Below are 12,034 nucleotides of genomic sequence, written 5' to 3' on the forward strand. Positions count from 1 at the left end.
AGGAGTCCCGCAGGGAATGGCCCTTCTCCACCGTCCTCAGGACACTGAAACTGTCCATTCCGCGCTCTCTGTGGGACAGTTAACATGTGGCATCATGGGCCTCAGGACAGGCACCGAGTTATACCCCAGCTGTGTGGTGTGGTGCAGAGGGAGCCACAGAAGTCGGAAGAAACCCTCCTCCACCCCTTTCTTTTTAGAGTTGGAATCGAGAGCCTGCAGTAGGATCTAGAACGCTGAAAGGGGTGGGGGAAGTTTAGAACAGTCCTTGGACTCCACCCCCCACTTACCCACATTAGGGGTGAGGCCGGGGCAGGGTTCGCAGGAAACTCCTGTTCCCTCCCTCCGCCCCCCCGCCACAACCAGGGCCTGGGACCTGTCTCTGATTCATTCCTCCCCTTCCCTGGAAGGACCCCCGTCCGTGGTAAGCGCCCTGGGAGAGCTCATGCACCCACCCAGACTGGACCCTCTGAGCCGAGCATTCCCTCTGGGGTGGGCCGTCCACCCAGGGTCACAGTTGGGAATGAGGGCGCTGGAGAGGCATTGGGAGGGCCACCTGTAAATGACAAGGTGCCCGAATGGCTCCTCAGGCCAGGCTCTGCAGGCCCCAGTGAATAGCCCAGGCGTAGGGAGCACCGGGCTTGAGGACACCGCAACCACATTTTTTTATCTGCTCTTCCCCAAATGCTACTCAGAGATTCCCCCCTCAGCTTCCCTCTAGCCATGTCCCCTCCCCCAGTGCTTCAGTCCAGATTATCCAGTTGAACTTGAATTGCCTTTAGTTGTCATTTTCCACTGAAAAACAGAGAAGGCGGTAGCACCCACACCAGAGGGCTGTCCCAGGGATTAAATGAGATCATGTAGATAAAGTGACAAAGTGCTTAGGTCTGCACCTGGTCTGGAGTCTGAGCACTAGGGGCTGCGGGGCTGGGAGGTGACGGCGGTGGGGGTTCCACAGTGTCCCTGGTACTCACTTTGTACACCAGCTGTGCTGCTGAAATGTCCCTTGAAAAATCACACCATTGGAAAATGGCCCTGTGTTAATGCCTCGGGGAGTGCTGGTTCTCAAAAGCCAGGACCCCTGAGTTCTTGCACAGAATGAAGGTTCTTGAATATCCCCACGCTCACCCCACACAGTATCTGTCCTGTGAAAGCAGGCTTTCTCCACGTCTCAATGCCTTCTCGCAGGTACAGGTTGAGGAGGGGCCCAAGGTTCAGGTGAGTGTGTGACCCAGGAAGTGTGCCTCCAGCCCTCCAGGCGCTTGTCCTTCCCCCTGAGGGAGGGAGGTCAGGCTCATCCACGGTGGCTGGGGACGGCAGCGGCTGCGCGGTGGGGAAGGTTCTTTCAAGGGCCCTTGGCCCTCACAGCTTCCTTCTCCACTGGTTCACAAGTGTGACTTGACACCAAACGTACGAGTTTAGAGGGCACAGGTAGTCAGCCCATAGCACCACCTTTGGAGAGTTATTTTGCCTCAGTAAGTCTCAGTTTTCTTATCTGGAAAATGGGGGTGGTACTGCTGGCCCCAGGGGTATTACAGGAATCTCATTTGTCTAGGACCCAGCATCCAGGAGGTACTCAGCTGATATCGGCCGCCACCAGCGAGGTGTCCCTGAGCATCTGCCAGACTCCACAACCCTCAGGTGCCCTGGGTGTCCTGGGGCTCTGGGAGATGTGACTTGGGGCCTCTCCAACGGGGCCTGCTACTCTGCTCTTTAAGCAGAGGCTAAGCGTGGGTCAGGCCTCAGGAAGGCTTCAGCCAGCTGTTTGTCTTCATGTTGAGTCTAGACATTTTGGGAGCCCACCCCCATCCATTGTTGACCCACCCCCGCAGGGCCCAGGCTCAGTAGGGGACACCCAGCAACTTCTCCTGGGAGCACTGCACGGAGAGAAGGCAGAGTGCTAGGGTCGCAGTTCACCTGGCCTGTTAGGCAGGTCAGGGTCAGAGCCCCCCGCCAACCCTGCCCACCAGACAGAGAGAGGATTACACATGGGTGGGAGAGGCAGGAACCCCATCGTCTTTTGAGACTCCTCCATTGTCCTGGCAGCAGGCTATGGCTGGGATGTCCATACCCACTCCCACCCCCCACCGACCCTGCCCAGGGCCTGGGCAGAAGGGGAAGAGGATTGGTGACTGCCCGGCAGCCAGGTGCAGGTGAACAGCAGGGCTGGGGCTTGACTCCAGGACTGTCTGGCTCCCCGGTACACCCCCTTTCCTTCGCCTTCTCAGCGCCCCCCACTCTTCCCTGCTCCCTGCCTTTGCAGTCTCCCAGCTCTGTCTCCTGCAGGAAAGCCACCCTACCTTGTTTTATTTTGTTTTCCTGTTGTAAATTGTTGGATAGCTAATGAATTCAAAGTTCATTAAAAGTCCAAAGATACACAAAGTTGCCCAGTAAAAGCTCCCTCCCACCTCTGTTCTTCAGCCACACAGTTCCTGCCCCCACAAGGTTGGGAGATTCATGGGAATTTGGTGATAATTTCTGTTTGCGTGTATGCAAACATGCATATGTATCATCCCCCCCCCCTTTGTCTTTTACCGAAAGTTGTCGTTAAACCGTGCTTGCTGTTCTTGCTCTGCGCCGTGGCCTTTGCAGCTGCCTCAACCTCACTCTGCTGCGTGGTTCTCCACGGAGCAGGAGCATCCTGTCTTCACCCCGTCTCCCACCGGCAGGCGTTTGTTCCCGCCTTTTTTGGTGTTGCTTACAGCTCGTGCTGTAACACACAACCTGGTGCACAGACATCGTTTTCGTGTGTGGAAACAGGTTTGTAGTGAAGGCCCAGGAGCATGAGGGTCCGTGAAGTCCTCACCTGGCGCCTGCAGAGACGGGGGAGAGTGTACACCTCCTTCCCTCTGTACACAGAGACGGGGTGGCCTGCTCCCTGCCTCCTCACCCCCAGCAGATCATCAGACGGCCTGGTAGGTAGAAGAACCCTTTACGTCACCTTCTGTCTGGGTGGGCATGTTTGTGCAGATGTGTGCTGGCCCTGAGGCACTTGGTGGTCTTCTTGTTCATGGCTCTTTGTTACTCTTCATCTTCTCTCTCCAGCCAGCTTGCAGGTCCTCGGTGGGCTGCGAGGGTCTTAGGAGTCTTTCTCCTCCAGAGTTCCCTGCCCACGGTCAGCCCACCATCGTTAAGGCCCCACTTTGATTTGCTCTCTCACCTGGGCATGTGCTCATCGCAAAGGCCAGCCCCCACATGCAGGTACAGGTGGCCGCTGGCCGGGCCTTTTGGCTCAGGTAGCCAGCTCCACACTTAACTGCCCCTGGTTTGCCTGGCCCTTGAAGCTGGTCCTTCCTCACCAGGCTCTGTCCGCTCCCAGGTCCCAGCACCCCAGCCCCCTGCCTTTTCACCCTTTGCTGGGCTTATCCGATTGGGAGGCTCCAGGCTCTGGGGTCAGCTGGGCCCAAGCATCACCCTCCCAGGGCCTGTAGGCCACAGGAGCGTGGCGCCAACAGCCATCCCAGAGGCCATGCGCCAGGCCCTATAAAACCCCCTCCTGCCCCTTCCACCCTCAGAGGGCTCTTGAAGAGGCTCCTCACTGCCACCAAACGTGATGGTAACCCCTGAGGGCACCCAGCTCCTGTGTGGGCAGAGAGGATGGTGGCGCCTCTCGGACCCAGAGGTTTTCATCCCTTCACTGTCAAGTGCACACATTCTGTCCTCTTAGTAGTTCGCAGCCTTTGGCAGGGCATTGAGTTCTCTGAGCCTCAGTTTCTTCATCTGCAAAGTGGGGCGATGACGCTGCCGTGACCAGCTTGTCAGAATTGCACTTTTATGTCATGTTCTGATTACTTTCTCTCTTTTTTTCTAACATCACTGTCTGCCTTACTCTCTCTGATTCAGTGACTTTGGCAGATTGGACATGGCCCCAGAGATGTTAGCCATAGCCATGCGAGAACTTTAATATTTGGCCCAATGCCCATGGAAGGCCCTCCTCACATGTGGGGCAAGGCCAGTTGGTCACTGGACCGTCACCAGGCTGCTCTGGGCAGCTTGGAGAAGTTATGACAGGTGTAAACCAAGAAAAACGAAACAGTTGGTGAGAAGGTTGGGTTGTGAGGGGCTGAACCAGCTGGGGGTGTTGGTGTAGCTTTTACGCCTTAATCCTGACTACAGGCAATCGATGCCACTGTTAGCCAGGAGTGCAGGGCCCTGCATAGCTCGGGCTTGGAGTTTGCAGGTGTGCTGATGCCATCACCTGACCTGCAGGCCAGGTGCCTGAGCACTTTGGAAGGAGCAGGGTCTCCTGACCCCAGTCCAAGTGGTAAAGAGGGCTCTGTGTGGGCTGAGACTGCCCTGACCTGGGGAACTGGGGCATGGTGGGGAGAGTGGACTGAGGAGTTCTCTGCAGCAGGGCAGGGACATGCCAGGCTGGTGGCCGGGGACAAAGAGGTTGTTACAGCCCTGTCCTGCCCCAGCCCTGAAGTATGGGACAGCACCGTTGGAGTAACACCCTATTCTTGGACCCTCTGGGCTGGACCAACCTTGACATCTTTAGTTCAGCTCTCGTGTTTCATGGATTTGTAACTGAGTCCCAGACAGAAAGGACTTGCCATGGCAAGCAGCCCTCACGGTGATCCCATGCAGACAGGCCCTGGGGAGCCACGCAGCAAGTCAGCCAAGGCTGCTCCCAGGCTCAGCGCCAGGCCCCGCAGGTGGCGTTTACTCATAGTCACGTCAGGAAGACTGAAAACAGACCTGTGGCAGCAGAGATGGGGAAGGGGGAGGGGGCAAGGGGGCGTGCACTCGGCTCCTCCTCTCCCTGCCTGCCCTCTGTTCCCACTGCACACTGTCTGCATGGGGCCCTTCCCCAAAAGGGAAGGGCCTTTTCTCTTTCTGTCCTCTCTGTCTCTCAGACCTAAAATTGAAGCCCCATAGAGGGGCCTCCTTCTGGGAACCTTCCGGAACCTTCCAGAACCTTCCAGAGTTCTCCACCTTCCCCATCTGTTGGGCTCTAAGACTTTCTCTCGTTTTCAGCTTGGAGACACTCCCATATGGCTTTTCATGAGCTCATATTCATTTCAGCCCTTTATCCATCACCTCTGGTCTTTTCTTCCAGTTGCTTCACAAGTGTCTATGATGTCTTTCAGGGTACAGTGGACTGGATGTCTGTGTGTCCCCCAAAACTCATGTGCTGAAAAGCCCTTCCCCCCAGTGAGGCTGCATTAGGAGATCCCACCATTAGGAGGTGATTGAAGTTAAATGAGGTCATAAGGGTGGGGTCCTGATACCACAGGATTAGCTCCCTTCTGAGAGGCGGCAGAGAGCATGCCTGTCCACTCTGTGTGCGAGCCAGGAAGAGGGCCCAGGTTAGGGACTCTGCTGGCACCTTGATCGATTTTTAGCTTCCGGAATTGGGAGAACATCAATTCCTGTTCTTCACACTGCCCAGTGTCTGCTGCTGTCTTCTGGCAGCCCTGGCTGTTGCTGCCTTCTGTCTCCCTGCCACCTCAGCCCTCAGCCCCGACGCAGGGAGGACCAGTGGGATGAGCCCAGGACCGGGCCTGTTCAGACCTCTTCCTCTCACTGATGAGACTCTGTCCCAAGCCTCAGTGTGCCCATCTTGGTAACGGAAGGGCAAAGAGAGAGACACAGAGGTCAGCTGTTCGTAGGCACGGTAGTAGTTTTCCAGCCCCTTCTTCCTGGCCCCAAGATTGAGCTCACTAGATGTGCTCAATGTCAGTGCTAAACGTTTCCTCCCCTGAGCTAAGCAAACAAGAGGACCTTTCCTGAGAAAAGTAGCATAATGTGGACATCAACTCAAGATCCCCCTCATGCCTGCAGCTGTTCATTCACTCTTGAGGACCTCGTTGGAGTTTCTAAACTCATGGAGCCCGAGATGCAACTCGAGCCTGAAACAGTGTCCATGCCAATGGCTTGGGGTGAACTGCAGTCAAGTGACCCGGGGGATGGGGGGGGTCCTTGAGCTGTGGGCCGAGAGTGGGACTTGGGCTCTGATTCAGGTTGCGATTGCTTGCATTTAAGTGAGTTGGAAAGTTCTAGAACCTCACTGTCCAACTTGGTAGGCTCTTGGCACATGCCGTTATTTGAATTTAAATAAAGATTTCAGTAGTTCAGGCTCGTGAGCCACATGTCCAAGTGCTCAGTAGCTGTGTGGGGCTCGTGGCTCTCCAGCTGGGCAACGTGAATGTGTCAAACCCATTTTCACCAGGGGCCTCATCAACCTCAAGGTTGCCTTCCAAGGGCCGAAATAATTTTAGGGCTGTATAAATGTAACTACTCCGTAACTGTTATGGAGTTGAAATTACATTCGGCCCTTGGAAGGCAAGGCTGACGTGGCCCCCGGTGTAAATGGTTTGACACCCCTAGTGTAGACCATTTCCATCGCTCTGGGGAGCTCTGCCTAACAGCACAAGTTTAGAATGTTGTTTGGACTCAGAGAGAATGCTAGGTGTGTTTTGGCAGTGGCTTCCCTGACTCAGAACTGGGCAGGGTGGGGTCACACCTGGCCGTCCTTGCCATTCAAGGACAGGTGCCGGGGATACCCGCTGTGGGTGAAGCGGTCGTGCCCGGTGTCATGGGACAAGGTTGAGCCCGCGCTGGCGGGGCCAGCAGGAGTTGGCTGCACTCTGAAATCCCAGCCACTCTCAGACTCAGCTCTTCAATGTTCCACTCAGGCGCTGCCGCCTCCAGGATGCCTTCCCTGAACCCCTGACCCGACACTCCCCTGCTGCCCTTCTTCGCTCATTCCCTGTGTCACCGCCACCCCCACCATGTGAACACATCATCGCATCTGCCTCACCAGCTAGCACAGTGCAGGGCCCGTGGGACCGTGGTGGACAGGGTACTGGCTTGGCAGAGCTGGAGCCACAGTTCTTCCGTCCCCGGCCACACGTTCTGACGTGGGCGTGACAAGGTACTGGCCCAATGCAGAGGGAGGCACAGGACGTGCCCAGGATCACCCAGCTTGGTGAGAGTCCAGACGGACCTTCCCGACTCCCAGCGAAAGGCTCTTCCAGGAGAGTGGCGGGGAGGCCCGATGTGTCCGGCAGGGCCGGCCAGGCCAGCCTTCATGCTCTAGGCTCGGGCATCACGGAAATTCCAGGAGTCGGGCCGCAGCCCTATTGGAGCAGCCAGCTGCTAGGACTCCCAGGTGAGTGTCCAGAGCTGGCAGATGTCACAGGTCACTTCCGTTTTAACAGGTTTACATTGGCTTAACCCACTCCTGACCTCATAGGCAAGTCAGGGAGCTCTGGGAGTCCCACAGGCTCTTAGATGCCCGCCCCCTGCCCCCGGTGTTCCAGGCGCTGACCCAACGCACAGAGACTTCTCACCATTCAGGAAACTGACTGCCCCTAAAACCCAAGACACTTGAGAACTTTGGGGGGTCCGGGAAAGGAAAACAGGGCATTTGTGGTCCAGAAGGATTTTCTTTGGCCCACCAAGTGTGTTTTTTAAAAATTACACCAACATTTCAAAATTAACATAGATCACAAAAATCTGAGTTTCCATTTTTCCTTGAAAAATTGGAAGTTCTTACAATCTAAGGCCCACATGGCTACCGTGTCTCAAAGCTGAATGGCAGCTGCCCCCAATTCAGCAGGAAGAGGGACCCCCACACGGAGGTCAGGTACCCAGCCCGTTTGTCCTCCTGCTTCTCTGCCCGCCTGTCTCTTCCTGCTCTTCACTCCCAAACGTGCAGGGAAGAGAAGCAGACGGAGAGGGCTGCACGTTTCTTGGTGCGAACAAAAAACGTTCCTGGGTGTTTGATTCGGAAAGCCTGTCTCCTGGGTCTCTTCCCCCGGGTATTTTGCAGGCCTTTGAGCTGTAATCCCTGTTCTAGACATTTCCAGACTCTTTCTTGATTGAACCCTCCTGTCCTCCCTCCCACTCCGCTTTGTTTCCTGGCCCTGGGACCCCTGCAGAAACACAACTCTCTGTCCTTGGGGGCACTGGGGCAGATTCTCAGTAGAGACAGCGGCACTGGGCGCAGCTGCCCTTGGCACTCCTGACCATCATCCGGGCTCCCAGCTGGAGGGGCATGGGGGCTGGAGGCTGTGTCGGTGCCGACATGGCCACAGGCACGGCTTTGGTTTCTGGGTCCTGCGTCCCAGCATTCCCTGCCCCGCCCCCATGGGCCGCAGTGGATGGAGCCTGAGCCCAGCTTCCACCACCCAGGGTGGGGTGCACAGGAGCAGAGAGGGCACGTGGAGACCCAGCAGCGGGGTCCAACACCTGGGAGGTGCAGGGCCAGTTCCCTGTACTCCGCCAAAGTGAGCTGCTTGAAACAGACACCTGCTCTGTTGCTCAGACATTTCATAGCCTTTGTTATCATTGTTAATGCGCACCTCGGGCACACAGAATTTGATTACCCTCCATCCTTGGTGTGTGGCACACTTACTATGCTGCTTTTCCTTTCCTTTTGCTTTTCCTTTGAGTAATGGTGACCCCGCTGCAACCGTGACATCGATAGTAACTGCCATCCACCCATGCTTACCTTTTCCTGGACTTTTGCAAATGGTTTTACCCTGTGTATATACCTGAAAAGGGTATCTGGCTGTGTGTCATTTTCTGGGCTTGGGTTTTCCCCTCGCCGTTGCATTCCAAGGTGTGGAAGATATTCAGTGTTTCCATGGCTGCGGGCAACTCGTCCACACTGCCGTGGAATAGAGCTCTTAGTTGAGTTAGGGCTCCCCTGACTGGATCTCTTCCTCCAGCCTGAATTTGGCTTACACAGCCCTCCTGAGCCCTTCCCAGGCGCCCCGTCCAAGGGGGGCCAAACCTTTCCTTGTCCCACAGCCTTCACCATAACAGACTGCGATAATGCCTTGTGTGCTGTTTTTGCCAGCGCCCCACACTAGCAGGTTCCCATCCCATCTCAGCTTCAGCGGGGGCTCGGCCTCAACACAGGGTGTGGAAAGGCCCGGCCACAAGACCCGCCCCCTGGAGAGGGTGAGGCCTGGGCGGGCTGAGGTGTGCAGAGTTCTGTGGGGCGAGCTCCAGCTTCTTTTGTGGAATTACAGGGATTGGGGGCATAGGAAGCCAGCCAGGAGATTTCCTTAAGAAGGATGTTCATAGCAGCTTTATTCATAATAGCCAAAAACTAAAAACAACCAAATGTCATCAACAAGAGAAAGGATAAATAGGAATATATTATAATACATTATGAATGCATAGAACACACACGTATATCATCCACAAAAACAACTACAATACATAAAACAGATTCAGCTCCAAGTCAATGCACGGAAGCCAGGCACACAGCAGCGCACACCCCATGGTGTGGAAGCGCCGAACGAAACTAGCACACAAGGTTGTGACGGTGGCAGCTGGGTGTTGGGACCGGCAGAAAAGGGATGGAGAGGACTGTGCCCAAGGGGATGTTCACTGTCTGGACTTGCACTGTGGTGATTAATTGGGGTGTACAGTTGTCAAAACTCATCAGACTTGCACCCAAAACCTGTATGTTCTTTCATTGTGGTAGAATTATGTCAGAGTTTTAAATAAAAAGTTTTGGGGGGGGGGAATATTATCTGGAGGGAAAAAAATGATCCCAGCCCAGACTTGGTCTCATGAGAAGCATTTCTCTCTCACCTGAAACGATGCACGCCTTTCAGGGGCTGCCGAAAGCGGCCCTGGTCCAGCGAGCAGGGTGTCGCCGGCGGGTTGGTTGAGGATCCTTTGTCCTCATCCGTCTTTGCTTTGCCAACTCTGCCTCTCAGACCCTAGTGCTGGGGACCCTTGAGGCCCACCGTGAAGTGTGAGCCGTGTGGCCACCTCCAAGCAGGCCACCCAGCGTATCCACTCAACTGTGACGTGGAAAAGATCTAAGGAGCACAGCACAGGGGGTGTAGGAGCGGCCAGTGAGTCCCACCGACGGGCAGACCCAGGGCACCCAGGCAAGGCCTGGAAGAGAAGGTTTGCAGGGTTCCAGAAGCCTCCCAGCCACCACTCCCTCTCCTGCACGCCATCCCAGTTTCCATTGCCTCCATGTGATTCTATTGAAGCATTTTTGGTGCCAAAATCAGGACAGTCCCTGGAAAACCAAGATCGGTCCGGCAGTCACCTCCCCACTGGCACCGGGGTGGACAGGCATTGCCGTGCCCAGCTTACACACGCCACAGGTGCTGGCATTGATGGGGTTTTGTGTCGGGACTCGGGCCTCAGAGGGGCCAGCAGAGGCTCCATAAATGAGCTCCAGGGAGGACCACCAGAATGTGGTAGCCGATTCACTGCTCCAAGGCCCCTGGTTAAGCAGCTTGCCGGGATCCTCTCCTGGTCGGGGAGGCCCAGGCCTCCGGCAAGGGAGGCCAGCCCAGCAGTCCATGTGGTTTTCCAGCTGCAGCCAGGCACCCTCAGCAGGCCCACTGGGTACTGTTTAGAGTTCCCTGGGTGAGTTCATTGTGCAGCCAGGGGTTGTCAGGTGAGAACCAGTGCTTTGAGCAGTAAAGACCTGGGTTTTAGGCAGCGTTTTTGCCTACAAGCCCCGTTCCCCTTGGGGGAGGAGTGACAGCCCTGTTGCAGGCTCTCTCTGTCATGTTTCCAGATGCGGGAATGTCCACGGGTCCCTGGAAGGTAGAATTAAGACACCGTGTGTCAGTCAAGAAGAGGCTACATTAATAGAGTTTCTAGAAATCAGCCACCCCAGGACAGAGTAAATTGTTTTGCAAAGGAGTGGGCGCCCCCTCCCTATGGTTAGGCAGATAGAGGCTTGGCCCCCCTACCCTAGGCTCCATCACTGGAGGGGGCTGCACGGTGGTCTCCTGCCCCGACCCCAGGCCTCCCTGCACCCCGCCTTCCTGTCTGGGTGATTCCAGGAAGTCCCCCCTTTGTGGTTTTGATGGGGAACCTGCGGTAAACTGTTCCACAAATTAAACAAACTTGCAGTTCTTTTCCCTCTGCTAATTTACCGGGTTCATAAATCTGAAATCTCAGAGTGGGTGTGCTGGGCGAGTTTACTTGGCAGTGGCCCTCCAACTCCCCTTCCCCCTCCCGTTTAAGAGCTCTTGTTGGAACAGGGCTCTGACTGGCAGGGGCTTGTCGCCCAGGGTGCCCAGGAGAGGCCCCAGCTCTGCTGCTGCTGGGTTAGGAATCTGAGAGTAAACAGATCAAGTTTCCAGTGTCAGCTGGCCACAGCAACTGAAAAGGAGAATGTTCTCCGAGATGACTCAGCCCCAGGGTAGAGGCAGCCCCCAGCCTTGGCTCTGCCTTGGAGGTCGGCCGCAGGCCAAGCCCGCGGGGAGCGGCAGTGGGTTTTCCGAGCGAGTGCGTGGTCTGCCCCGGTGGTGCCCCGTCAGAAAGAGGGCTTGAGCTGCAGTCTCGGTTCTGTGACAGGGTGCTGTCCTCGGTTTCCTCATCTGTGACATGGGGACAGCCATTCCTTCCTCAGAAGGCAGATGTGAGAAATGAGTCCAAGACCATTCCAGCCAGTGTAGTCGGGGAAGTGCAAGTCAGAAGCTCAGGGAGAAAGCCGGGGTGACAGTGGCTGGAACCCAGGGAGACTTGGGGGGAGGCTGTCGTGTGAGACTCCCTTGGGAGCCACCGACGTGAGAGGAGAAGTCCCTGCAGGAAACAAAAGAGGAGTGTCAGTGTCGGAAGTTGGAGGAGGGCGTGTGGGAGATTCTAGTGTCCAGGGAAAGGCCTTGGCCAGCCACGCGGGGTCCAGCCAGTAGGTCAAGGACAGGAGAGCGTGGGGGAGGAGGCTGTCCAGTCTGTCTGGCAGAGGTCATTGGTGAGCTGAGCTGCATCCGATGAGGGGTTGGAGGCCTGTGTGGTGGCAGAGGGGAGGGGAGCAGGCAGTGGCCCGAGGAGGAGGTGGGCATGCGGGGGACTTTATTTAGGATGGAGGAGACTCAGGCCTGTTTGTTGTTCCACGGGGAAGCCAAGTGTGAGTGAGGCGCCCGTGGGAGTGGAGGAAAAAGAAGCTTGCCTTGTGCTGTTTCTGTGAAGCCACAGAAGGGCTAAGATGGGTGAGAAAGCAGAGGTGTTTTGAGAGTGTCTCACTGCTTGGCCCAAATGTTAGGAGACTAGAGGTGCAGGTTGGGGTTCCGATCATGCCGGACCGTGAGACGTGAGA

General features: G+C 56.1%; 1 protein-coding gene across 2 annotated transcripts in view; it reads left to right on the plus strand.

Moving 5' to 3' along the window:
• CASTOR2 (cytosolic arginine sensor for mTORC1 subunit 2) overlaps positions 1 to 12,034 on the plus strand; it is a 47,399-nt gene that overhangs the window by 9,684 nt on the left and 25,681 nt on the right. The window lies entirely within an intron of this gene.

This window comes from Sturnira hondurensis, unplaced genomic scaffold (assembly GCF_014824575.4).
Source record: "Sturnira hondurensis isolate 20B ecotype Veracruz unplaced genomic scaffold, ASM1482457v3 Scaffold0003166, whole genome shotgun sequence".
Classification (NCBI taxonomy): domain Eukaryota; kingdom Metazoa; phylum Chordata; class Mammalia; order Chiroptera; family Phyllostomidae; genus Sturnira; species Sturnira hondurensis.